Source organism: Dermacentor silvarum, chromosome 1 (genome assembly GCF_013339745.2).
Source record: "Dermacentor silvarum isolate Dsil-2018 chromosome 1, BIME_Dsil_1.4, whole genome shotgun sequence".
Lineage (NCBI taxonomy): Eukaryota > Metazoa > Arthropoda > Arachnida > Ixodida > Ixodidae > Dermacentor > Dermacentor silvarum.
In genome coordinates this window covers 376809642-376822433 of record NC_051154.1, presented here as the reverse complement: position 1 = coordinate 376822433, position 12792 = coordinate 376809642, and the positions used below count along the sequence as shown (strand labels likewise).

At 48.2% G+C, this 12792-nt stretch overlaps 4 non-coding genes across 4 annotated transcripts; all 4 read right to left on the bottom strand.

Annotated features, from left to right (window-relative positions):
• Positions 1–652: 652 nt before the first annotated feature.
• Trnai-aau (transfer RNA isoleucine (anticodon AAU)) lies at positions 653–725 on the bottom strand. The gene has a single exon. It is a non-coding gene; the product is annotated as a tRNA-Ile (tRNA).
• Positions 726–5757: 5032 nt separating this feature from the next.
• On the bottom strand, positions 5758–5832 carry Trnat-ugu (transfer RNA threonine (anticodon UGU)). Its single transcript has one exon. It is a non-coding gene; the product is annotated as a tRNA-Thr (tRNA).
• A 6134-nt stretch (positions 5833–11966) lies between these two features.
• On the bottom strand, positions 11967–12038 carry Trnal-uaa (transfer RNA leucine (anticodon UAA)). The gene has a single exon. It is a non-coding gene; the product is annotated as a tRNA-Leu (tRNA).
• A 155-nt stretch (positions 12039–12193) lies between these two features.
• On the bottom strand, positions 12194–12267 carry Trnai-aau (transfer RNA isoleucine (anticodon AAU)). The gene has a single exon. It is a non-coding gene; the product is annotated as a tRNA-Ile (tRNA).
• Between the last annotated feature and the right edge of the window lie 525 nt (positions 12268–12792).

The following is a 12792-nucleotide window of genomic DNA, read 5'->3' as shown; positions in this document are numbered from 1 at the left end:
TACGGAACAAACGTCGCATGTACGTCATCGTCATGCACATTGTGCAGTAACCAGTGCAGCTTTAGCCGCACCTCCCGGTTATGCGGATCCACAACCAAACAGCGTCCGTTCCTTGACTTGAACTTCCGCATATTTCAGCATCTTCTTCGTCGCCTCTCCACTCTCGAACATCACAGCCCAAACGTGGTTCATCTGAAAAGCCCCCAAGGCGACCACCTCAGGGAGCAATTCCAGATGAGCCAGCGTGTCGCGAAATCTTCAACACGAAATGGCCTCGCTTTCACGTCGGCGTGAAGAAAAACGGTGTTTAAAACACACTAACCTGTAGGCAGAGGCGGCAAAACAACGTGGTAGTCCTGTTCAGTGGTCTCAGGCATCCTGTTTCCACAGCTTGGCATAGCCACAAACTCCGCCCCTACGGAGCGGGACATTCAAAGTCCGTACCGAACGGTAGCCGGAAGTAGAATGACTGAGCTAGCAGGCCCCATGCGAAGAATGGATGAAGCAGTTAACGACAAATGTGAGTCGCTCTTGTTGCGCGTGGGTGGCGGCTGCGCGAGACAAAAAAAAAAAACCGCCTGCGCATAACGAAAAATAAAAAGTGAAAATAAACTACTAGAAGGTGTTAGAGCGCGCATAAAAAGAAACACCGTGGCCCGCGCAGGGATCGAACCTACGAGCTTAGCGTTATTAGCACGACGCTCTAACGGCTGAGCTAGCAGGCCACTTTTCTTTTTCTTTATTGCCGGGCTTCGACACAGTACAACAAATGAACACGCAACAATAGACAGTACGACAGATCGCTCAAGTGGCCAAATTGCCACTGCGGCCAGGTGTTTTCATTTTAAAATTCCATGAGCCCTACCAAAGGCTCCAGCCTTGACAGCCACTCAGGAACATCTTCTTGTGCTTTCAATCTCTCCAGAAACCTGTGCACACTTTCGCGGGACTAGATGCGTGCTGGTCTTGCGTCTGGGTCACAAAATAGCCATGCCATTCGGGAGTGCCACATACTGTGGAGGCTCATCAGCTTAATCTGGTCAAACGGAAAACCATCCTCATTATCTGTTGGCAGGTACCGGATCCCGTAAAGGTCGAGCGCTAATTCTTTTAATGGTTCTTTGTAGCCCATCCCAAAATATACCCCTTCCCAGCAGTGAGAAAAACATGGTCTATTGTCTCAAGCTGCTTGCATATGAGGCAGTGAGAACCCCAAGGTAGAAAGAAACCCCTTTCCTCTAGAAAAGACTTGACAGTTAAAGTTCCAGTGTGTGACATGAAAAAACAAAGGTTTGGTTCTCGGCAACACCTGCATTTTTTTACTTTCTTTAAAACATTTCCACCTGGGCCTCCAGAGTATACAGTCCTGTACAAGGGAACGGGAAACACCACATCACAAACATCCTTGTACAATTTTTTTCCTTCTAACGCTACTCAAGTACTCCATCGAAAAACGTATGTTTAGAAATTTGAGACTTACAACAATTTCTCTGAAGAAACCACGAACGCCACCTGAAACATATTGCGTCGTCACCACAAAATCAGGCAATGCTCCCCCGAGTCTTTGTTGACACACCGTACGCAGGAATGGGTCTCTAACATCTCGGAAAAATAAAAAACCTGTTTACAATCTGTCGCACAAACAAATGTCCCAGTACTAAACCACCGGCCTTCACCTGCCGAAACAAGTTGGTGCGGCTGCACCTCTCCCAACTGGACGCCCAAACAAAGACAGGAAAAACTCGGTGCAGTTTCTGCACATTTACTCTGGAAAAATGCAGCACTTGCCTTACGTACCACAACTTGCTGATCAAAAAAAGATTGCACACCGTAGCTCTTGCGAAGACTGATGGACGAGAACTTTTCCATCTGTCCGTTTTTTCTCGCGTCTCTTGCGCCTGCGCTCGCCAGTACGGATCAGTGTCTTTATAAAATTCCAGCGGCACCCTCAAGTACCTTGGTGGCGTCGTAACCCAAGCCACGTTGGCGAATGTGTCTGGGGTCGAAGGCCATTCTCCGCGCCAAAATCCCAGGCACTTACCCCAGTTTTCCCCACTTCCGGTTACCTCACTGAAGCGCTTCACTCCTTCGACTGTTCTGTTAATACTTTCCTTGTCCCTGCAAAGAACCGCGACATCATCTGCATAGGCGAGCAATTTAACCTCGGTCGCCAGTACATTGAATCCATGGACTGTAGTTCTGTATTATATTAAGACATAGCGCTTCTATATAGATGTCAAACAATAGATGGCTGAGGGGAGAACCCTGGCGCACCGAACGTCGTACGTTTATGGGGCCCCCAGCAATTTGTTAACAATTAGCCTCGTAGTGCAGTTGTGGTACGCCAAAGTCACTCCCTCTCAGATGATTGAACCGATATTGATGTTGTCCAATATGCAAAACAAAATACAATGTCGCACACAATCAAAAGCTTTTTCTAAGTCCAACTGTAGTAACGGCACACGTGCATATGTGGCATCACAGCATTCGAGTACACATCGCGCCTTGTGAATGTTGTAAACGGTGGAACGACCTTTGATCCCACACGTTTGGTGAGGGCCGACTATTTCGCCTATAACACTCTGTAGTCTCCCAGCAAGAACTTTCATATAAATTTTATAGTCCACGTTTTTCAGGGCGATAGGTCTGTACGACGATACCTGCTTAAGTTTATCTGCTTTATCAGTTTTCGGAATAAGTACAGTATGTGACGTCCCAAACGACTTCGGCAATGCATTTACTTCATATGCCTCATTAAATACTGCAGTCAGCAATGGAGCTAGTTGTTCCTTGAATGCTTTATAGAAGGCTGCACTCAAGCCATCGGGCCCAGGTGACTTCCCAGGGTTTAAATTATCTATTGCACGCTGTACTTCTTGCTCACTAATGGCCGTTTCTAGTCTTAGTTTTCGTTCCTCGTCTAGTCGTGGCATCTCCCTCAGAAAAACTTCTTTAAGCCGGTCCAGGTCAACATTCCGCTGATCAAGCAATGCCTGATAATACTCAAAAAAGCTTGCCCGACTTCTTCATTATCTGTCGCGTGCTGCGTCCCGCCCATTCTATCTCACTGACGTGATTCCGCCTTGCGTGTGCTTTTTCCATCCCTAACGCCCGCTTTGTGGGCGTCTCCCCCGCGTCTAGTTCCTGCACTCTGGCGTGGACAAGCGCTCCGCGATAGCGTTCTTCTGCATTCAGTTCTAGCTTTTGTTTTATCTTCCTGACGTCATCCATGTATAAGCCATGCGCGTTGCACTCCAGAGCTAGTAATTTTTCTAGCATAGTCTTTAACTGCGTTTCATTTATTTTTTCCTGGTACCGCATGCAGCTCACCCTTTCAATAGCTTTTATTTTGATCTGTTACTTGCATAGTTCCCATTCTTGGCCCAATTCATGCATTCCACCACCAGTGACTTTACTAATTTCTTCCTCCGCAACTCTGGTGAATTCTAGATCATTGAGCAGTAGGTGTTCAATTTCCAAAAGTCCCACTGGAAACAGCTGCCTCGTTGTGTGGCTCCAATGGAACATTCAACCATGCAATGGTCCGAGAAAGGCGCAGGCACTACGTCATAGCCATGGCACTTTGGGATCAAGCATGCAGACACGTAAATCCTGTCGAGTCGAGCGTGGCTGGTACCTTGGAAATGAGTGTACTTAAGCTGGCTCTTGCTCACGAGACCATCGCCCGCATCCTCCAAAGCAAAATCGTCAATTAAACGAAAAGAACCTCAGTACTTTTATCCCTGAAGGTGCGCACGCTAGTTTTGTCACTGGGGCTCAGAACACAATTGAAGTCGCCCAACAGGATGAGCTGCCTTTCCATGTTCATATATTGCTGAACGGATTCGAAAAAGGCCGCCCTCTCATCACTGCAGTGGGTGCATATATGCAGACAGCGAGCCACTGAGCAGAGCAAAACACAATATCACTGACAACTCCTCGTCCCGAAGGAAGTGAAAAATGCGACTGATACAGGAGAACTGGCAGCTTTTTCACAAACAAGACACAACCGGCAGAAGTACCAACTGCGTGACTGACAACAGCCCAAAACCTAGACGTGAAACGCCGCATCATGCTCTCGGTCTCTTCGACCCCTTCGACCTTTGTCTCTTGTATACCAAGCATATCGATACCTTGCTCAGTTAAAAGGCGCAGCACTTGGCTCTGCTTTTTCTTCGTGGCTAAACCCGCACATTTAGACTGGCAACTTTAAGCTTAAGCGTAGAGCAGAAACATTTTGCAGCGGTTAGCAGAGAACGAGAGCATAGCGCTACCTTTCGCGTCTAGCGCGTCGCTAGACACTTGTTGTCACCGGTACCGTCTGTTTGGGCAGGTCGGCGACCTTGTTTCAAGGCCTGCTTTTCGCGACTCTTGCGTCCGTCGGTACGATTGGTTTTGGTCTTAAGCCTAGTCGTCTCCCTTGCGCCGTTTTCGTTGGAGGCTCCTCATTGCTAGCGTCTGTCGCTTGGTCCTTTTCGTTCCCGCGTTCGGTGTGCGTGCGTTTCGCTGCGCCGGTGACGCTCGTCACTCGGGCGCCGCTCTTAACGAGGGGCTCCTAGCTGCTCCCTGGTTCCGATGTGTCCGGCTCTTGTAGGCCCTCTGCATCACTCGCCCCTCCGCCTTCTGTTCCTTCACCGTGTGTCATTGTCGGTTGTTTGCTTTCTTCGTTGGACAAATTTTTGCCTCTTCCTTCAAGAGCCGAAGAATTAGGAGTCTCTGCTGGCTTGTCTTCCCCGGCTCCTTTTTCAGCTTCTTCCACCTCGACAACATCCAAGTGGTGGTCCGCCACCTCCACCGTCGATGCGGATCCTGTAGCCGCTGCGTACCTCCGTACGCACGCCGGCATCACCATGGCCGAACCGTCTACATTTTGAACACCGTGGTATCTTGCACTCTCGGCGCACGTGGCCCGTGCCGCGGCAGCGCAAGCACTGCATCGGCCGTCCAGGCGCCACTACCAGGCCAGCTCTCCTGCAACTCTTATCTGGTGTGGCAGGTCCTCGACCTTCATCCCAGGCTTCATCTTTAGAACCACGGTTCTGGTCGTTGAACCCTTTTGCTGGACGCCTTGAACACGCCACCGCTCACGGGTCACTTCGGTCACTTTTCCAAACGCCGCTAGCGCCGTCCGAATATCCTCATCGGTCACGCCGTGAAGCATCCAGTGGAGCCACCAGCTTCACCTGTTGATCCTCCAGGTCCAGGATGAGGGACCAGCGTCCCTTCACTTTTAGCTCTTTGAAGGCGAGAAGCCGCTTCGTTGCTTCCGCGCTGCTCAAAGTCACAGCCCAGACGTGGTTGATTTAATTGGTACGCCCCCAACGCCACCACGTCAGGGAGCGTTCCGGTCTAGGTCAGCACGCATCGAAAATCTTCGGCTCTAAACGGTCGCACTCGTACGTCTCCGTGCAAAAACCCGTGTTTAAAACAACACGTCCGGTGGGCAGAGTCGGCAAAATAACCTGACATTCGCTATCGTCCACTTCGTCAAGCCTGTTTCCGCGACCGCCCACGGCCGCTATCGCCGCTCCGCTGGAGCTCAGGATTCCTGCGTCCGACGCACACGACAGCCGACGAAAGAATCGAGCTAGCAGGCCACATGCGAAGAATGAATCAAGCAGTTAAACGACAAATGTGAGTCGCTCTGGTTGCGCGTGGGTGGCGGCTGCGCGAGACAAAAAACCGACTGCGCCCAAAGAAAAAAAAAGTAAAAATAACGACTGAAGGCGTTGGAGCGCGCATAAAAAGAAAACACCGTGGCCTGCGCAGGGATCGAACCTACGGCCTTTCGCGTTACAAACACGACGCTCTAACCGACTGAGCTAGCAGGCTTTTTTTTTCTTTGTCGCCTGTTTTGACAGAAATACACTAAACCAAAAAAAACGTGAGTACACGTATAAATACATCAGTCACACTTGACTGACGTGGTCATATTAAAATCTTTTCAAATTTACAAGGTCATCAAGAATAGCCACCCATTCAGGAGGCTCGATTTGCGCTTGATAATGTTCTCTAACATCTGCAATACTGAGAATGGAATTTTCACGTGTCGTGCGAACATTTATATCAGCATCACGGACCGACATTCTTGTCTTCCACAAGCTGTGGAGGCTCAGGCATGAACGTATCGTACGGTATTTCACGTTCATTATCAGTGGCCAAGAAACGTATAGCTATCGGTGTGATTGGAAGATCTTATTGAGCGTTCGTTGTAGGACAGGTGTCCCAATGAAATTGCATCCCAACAGTCAATGAAAGCATGATCAATGGTCTCCGGTTTTTTGAGAGTAAGCAGTTAGCTCTGCATGGCACGTAAACCTTTTTCTGTTCTAACCATGTCTTAGTGGCAATGTATTGGTATGCAATTTAAAAAAGAAAACTTGTAACTGTAGATCTTAGGGCATCCTTCTTACTCTCTTCAAAACGTCATTTCCTGGTCCTCCACAGTTTACAGTTCGGTATATAGGTATTGGCAACATAACATCTACTAAATCCTTATAGAGCTTTTTCTTTGTGATGGTATATAAATATTCCAAGGAAAACCTCCCATGTAAGATACGAAAAGACATAACCACTTCACGCATATATCCAGTCACACTTTGCCCTCTATCTTCACAAGACGCTAAATGAACTCTGGCATAGCTGTTTGCACCGTACTTAAATACTGTTTGCAAGAACCATCACTTTGGTCTCGTAAAAAGAAAAAGCGCGACACAAGCTGCTTGATATACAAGTGAGTGAGACCCAGTCCACCACTGCGAACTGACCGAAACAAATTACTGCGGCTGACCCTTTCCCAACTGGAACCCCAACTAAACAGCGAATACCCTATGTATCTTTTGCACATTCACTCTAGACAGGAACAGAATTTGCAACATACCACACTTTGGCCACTAAAAACAAGTTACAAGCACTAGCGCGGCCGAACATTGACAAGCCTCGTCCCATCCAGCCACCTGTTCTTTCCTTCATCTTATCAGTTTCGTCCAACCTAATCCTTGTTATCTTTGTAATGCTGGAGTGGCACTCCCAGATATTTGCTGTGTGTGCGTCCAGCGTGCCGATATAGAAAACTACTACGTAAAGAGCGGACACTGCCGTAGGGCCTTGTGGCCCAGCTACTGCACTGCTACCAGCGCGACCAGCGGCTGGTCAGACCGTCAATTTTGTCTTCCGAGATTTGGACGCCTGGTTTGGCTCGGTTTTGGTTTTGACAGCAGCGCTTTTCAACATGATTTACCTAGCTGTTTAAGTGTTCAACTACGTTGTCTTTAGTGAAGCCTGGTTCTGTGTTTTTGGCATAAACAGGCGTATAAACTAGCAGATCGCAATCTTTTTACTAAACAAAAACAACCAAGGTTGTCGATGTACCATGCAAAACGGAATTTGCTCATGCGAACAGCATAAAATCATGCGGTCAGAGATTTTGTTGTTGTTTTTTGTTCTCACTTTTTTGCCGTTCTTCTGAATTACAACAACAGGAAGCAGTAGTGGCACAGTACAAAATTCTTAATTTTTCCTTGTTTACAAGCGTACTACCAAGATCCTATTGCACACAACTAATTTCAGTACATATCCTTAAAATTGCAGGTAAAGAGCAGGCAGACAAGAATGGTTTAGCAATGACAGAAACGCGTTTGTACAGCCCGCGCTTACGAACCAACCTCGGTGGGCGCCGAAGCATATATTGTATGCTACGCACGCAAAAATCACTCCATCATCATCAATAACTCTTTAACAATGTTGAACGCAAACACTGCAAATTCTTATGCAGACAAAAGGATGCAACTTACCGCAGCAGCGACCGGCGTGTTGAAAGCGCGGCGAGGTGGGCGTATCCAGCGGCACATGACCGGAGCAGCCGGCGCAGCATCAACGTTTCTGTGGAGACGGGACACCACAGAGGGGACGTCATAGAGAAATATGACGCGTCGATGCAGCCCGCTGGAGGCATGATAACCTGTCTATCTTTGAAGCGAAGTGGAAGCGCTTGTCGCTACGCCATCTGGCGGGTGGTCAGACCCTCAATTGCTCGGCCGCGAAACGGCCCTTGTGGCCACTCTTTACGTAGTATGTTTCTCTATGGTGCCGATGCAAACAATCTGGCGTTACGTCCCAATGACCATGCCATATGCCACAGCTTTTTTCCCAATTTATTTCATATCCTGTTTGCTTGCAGTACTCTTTTGTCACGCAAACGACTTCTCGGATACTTTCCTCGATCATCGCAGAAAACAGCAATGTCATCCGCCTACGCCACCATTTTTACTTCGGTCCTTTGCAGTCTAAATCCTCTAATATCTCGCTACAGATCACGGCTAAACAGAATGGCTCAAGGTACACCGCAAAAAGCAGGGGGCTGAGCGGACATCCTTGCCGGACGCTGGATTTGACTGAAATCTCTTCACTCAGGTTTTCTTAATGATAATCTGTATAGTACCGTCCCGATATGCCATTTTTACTCCTTCCATAATAACATTGCTAACGTTTACGTAATTAAGAATAAAAACAGCACTTCATGTGACACTCGATCAAATGCCTTCGCTAGGTCAATCTGCAGCATGGCAACTCGACTTGAAAGGCGTCACAGCATTCGAGTACACTGTGTGCCACATGAGTGTGGTGGAAATGGTGCGCCCTTTGATGCCACATGTTTGGTGTGGCCCGACAATATCGTGATCACAGTTTGTAGCCTCTCGCCAGGATTTTCTTTAATACTTTGTAGTCTGTATTTGTAAGACTAATTGGTCTATATGAGCTTACTGATAGCAGCTTCTCGTGTTCGTCTGTTTTTGGGATTAGGACCATATGGCCTCTACAAAATGATGTAGGTACTTGCTTTTTCTCGTATGCCTCAGCGAACACTTCTAATAAGATATGACACTTCAGGTGCGAAAGCTTTATAAAAAGCAGATCCTAGCCCATCCGGCCCCGGCGCCTTTCCGTCAGCCAGCTCTTCTATCGCATGCTCGATGTCACGTTTGCTGACTGTTCTTCTAATCTCTCTCTTACGTCATCATCAAGTTGCGGCATGGCATTCAAGAAATCTGTTTCAAACCTCAATCCACCAGTTTCCTTTCACCAAAAAGTTTCCGATAGTGCTCTGCAAAGGCGTTTTCTATCCTTATTTGATCCGATGTGATCTTATCATCATACCTGATTTGTTGAATTTCATTCTTCGTAGCATACCACTTTTCATCGGCCAGGGCGCGTTTGTTTGGCCTCTCATCGACCCATAGCTCTCGCTCGCGCCCGGATCACAGCAGCCTTATATTTTCTAATGTCAATTGCTTCCAATTCGTTTTTAACGGTGCTAATATCACCTGTAAACTTTCCAGGTTCGGCACTCTCCATCTCAAGCAAGAACTAGAGCTGTCGTTGGAGCTCCTTTTCCTTAATTTTTTCATTGTGGCGCCTAACACATCCCCTTTCAATCGCGATCATTTTAACTTAATTTTTAGCTCTTCCCATGCTTCCGCATAGTCCCTTGGCTGGTCGTTTAATACTTTGCTATTTCTTCTTTTACTCTGGTAACAAAGCATTCATCTTCCAAGAAGGTTTTGATTAAATTTCCAAAGCTGCCAGTTGAAACGCGACTGTTTTGGTCGGGTGCCAATGGTAAAAAAACACCATACTATGATCGCTGAAAGAGACCGGCTGTGCTACATAGCCGTTACATATTGGTACAAGGTCAAGCGAAACATACGCTCTATCCAATCTCGCCTGACTGTCGCGCTGACAATGCGTATATTGCAGTTGTGTTGTACCGATTAAGAGACGGCCAACATCTTCTAAATTGTATTCCTGAACTAAGTTTTCAAAAACAGAGCACTTTTGTCCCGCACTGCGGTTCGCTTAGCGCGATCTTGAGCATAACAGACGCAATTGAAGTCCCCAAAAAATATGATATACCTATCGCTATTACAACTTACTATTCAACTTCGGCGAAAAAACATTTCTTTCATGCATATCATTGGGCGCATACACACAAATAAGTCTCCACTGAAAACCACTGAAAGAAAAAATCAAAAACGATAAGACGACCAGTTTCACTTACAGTGAGCGCTTGCTCAGTGATACCCAAACTCTTTCGTATCAAAAGTAAACAGCCCCCGGACGTCCCCACAGCATGGCACACACAAGTGTTATATACATCATAAAAGTGGCTACCATGCGATCAGTTTGTTCTTCGCTTTCAACCTTTGTCTCTTGTACTGCAACAAGATCCAGTTCATTTTCTGCAAGGAGGCGGCTGACCTGATATTGCCGACGGTGCGGCAAGGCCACGTACATTAAGCGTGGCCACTCGCAGTCTTCTCACCAGATTCACTGCCATTGTCGATTAAAAACAAACTGACGCATATCGCCCATTCCGCGCCTACACCCAACGTGCATAACGTCCAACAGATGCATGCATGTCAGTATACACAGATTTCCACAATTTCCAAAAACCGTCTTCACGCATACCTTGGATGCGTAGCACACGACCTTTCTCGATTTTGTAGCCATGGTGCGTGGTTCTCCGCCCGTGCGCCTTCGCAGGCACGTGTTCGCGTCCTACTTGAGCTTTGTAGCCGCCGGTTGTCTATCCGGCGGGATAATTGGTTTCGGTCGGAAGGTCGGCCGACGCGTAACCACCGATTTTGCAGGCGGTTCCTCGCTTGTAGGGTCTCCTAAGTCGCCGTCCTCGCGGTCGGTTGGTAGCGAGTTCTTTTCACGACGGACCCGCTTACGCCAGCTACTTCCATTTCCTCAGCATACGCTTCGTCGCTGCAAGTGGTATCGGTGCTTGATGGTTCTATATCTGCGTTGTCAACCATGTTTGGGTCGTTTTTTGCGCTCTGTTTCACTTCTCTTCAGGCTCACTTGTCCAGGGCGATTTTCCCTCCTCTGGTCCACGTGGCTCTTGCTCAGGGGCGCCACCGGTACCTTCGTCTGATCCGCATCACCAGGAGATACTTCAGCAACTTCGGCTTCATCCATTAGAAGCTCAACCATTTCCTCTTTTGCTGCTGGCCTTGTCACGCTCGCGTATGTTTTCATGCACTGCGACTCGTCATGCCTATAGCGACGAAGAGTGCGCAACGAGGAACGCGGCATTCCCGAGGATGTGTCCGGTGTTCCGCACCGAAGGCAAAGCCGTGCTCTGCTGGTGCTACTACCAAGACCTGTTCCCCCGCGACACGCAACAATTGTGGCACGTCTTCCACTGTCAGTCCCTTCCGCAACACCAAATTGACAAGCCGTGTTGACCAACCTTTCTCTCGCAGTCTTGAACACGCCACCGTTTCTATTAATGTCCTTGACAGTGCCGAAGGGTGCCAAGGCTTCGCACACATCCTCATCCGGAAGGTTGTGAACCATCCAATGTACCTTTAGACGCACCGCTTGGTTCCAGGATTGATAACCATGCAACGCCGCTCTTTGACCTTGACATCTCTTGCACATAGCATTTGCTTCACAGCTTCACCGTCCTTGAATGTTACTGCCCATACGTGACTCATTTGAGACGCCCCCAGCGCAACTATGTCGGGCAGTAACTTCAAACTTGCCAGCATGTCCCGGAAATGTTCCACGCGATACGGTCTAGCACGCATGTCTGCGTGTAAAAAGAAAGCGTTCAAACAACTCGCCCAGTTGCTAATTGTGGCAGCGGCACCTGATACTCCGAATCCTCGCTCATATTTGTCCTGGTACCGCAGCCCTGTTCGGCCGCTGAAGCCGCTCCGATGCCGAGGAGCTCATGTCAACCACGTCCGTACCCGACGGTGTCCGGAAGTGGAGTCCACTGAGCTAGCAGGCCGCATGCGAAGAATGGATGAAGCAGTTAAACGACAAATGTGAGCCGCCCTTGTTGCGCGTTGGTGGCGGCAGCGCGAGATAGAAAAAACCGACTGCGCATAAAGAAAAAGAAAAAGTGAAAATAACAACTGAAGGCGTTAGAGCGTGCATAAAAAGTTACACCATGGCCTGCGCAGGGATCCAACCTACGACCTTCGCGTTTAGCACGACACTCTAACCGACTGAGCTAGCAGGCCACATGCGAAGAATGGATGAAGCAGTTAAACGACAAATGTGAGCCGCCCTTGTTGCGCGTGGGTGGCGGCAGCGCGAGAAAAAAAACCGACTGCGCATTAAGAAAAAAGTAAAATAACAACTGAAGGCGTTAGAGTGTGCATAAAAAGCAACACCATGGCCTACGCAGGGATCGAACCTACGACCTTAGCGTTATTAGCACGACGCTCTAACCGACTGAGCTAGCAGGCCACTTTTTTTTATTTATTGCCGGTCTTTGACAATGTACAGAGCACACACTACAGAACAATATCACAAAAAAACTACAAAACTATTGAAAAACATGAAAGCCAGCTGTCCAACATGGACTGGCATTGTCGAACTAAAACTCTTTAATGCTGTCAGAGGTTCTAGCCTCGACAGCCAATCGGGAACACAATCTTGTGTTTTCTTTATTTCAATGAAGCGAGACATAGTGTCTCGAAAATAGATACGAGCAGGCCTGGCGTCTGGGTCGCAATGGTACCAGCCATCCGTGCCCGCCATAAACAGTGGAAGCCATGGAGCATTATTAAGTCGTATGGAACTCCGTCCTCATTCTTTATCGCTAGGTACCTGATCCCATGCGGATTCAACGGAAACTCCTTGATTGTCCGTTTTAGGACGTCCCAGAAGTACACACCTTCCCTGCAATCAAGAACACATGATCTACGGTTTCAGGTTGCTTGCAAATCAAGCAGCGTGAGCCCCATGGTACAAGGAAGCCACGTTCTTCCA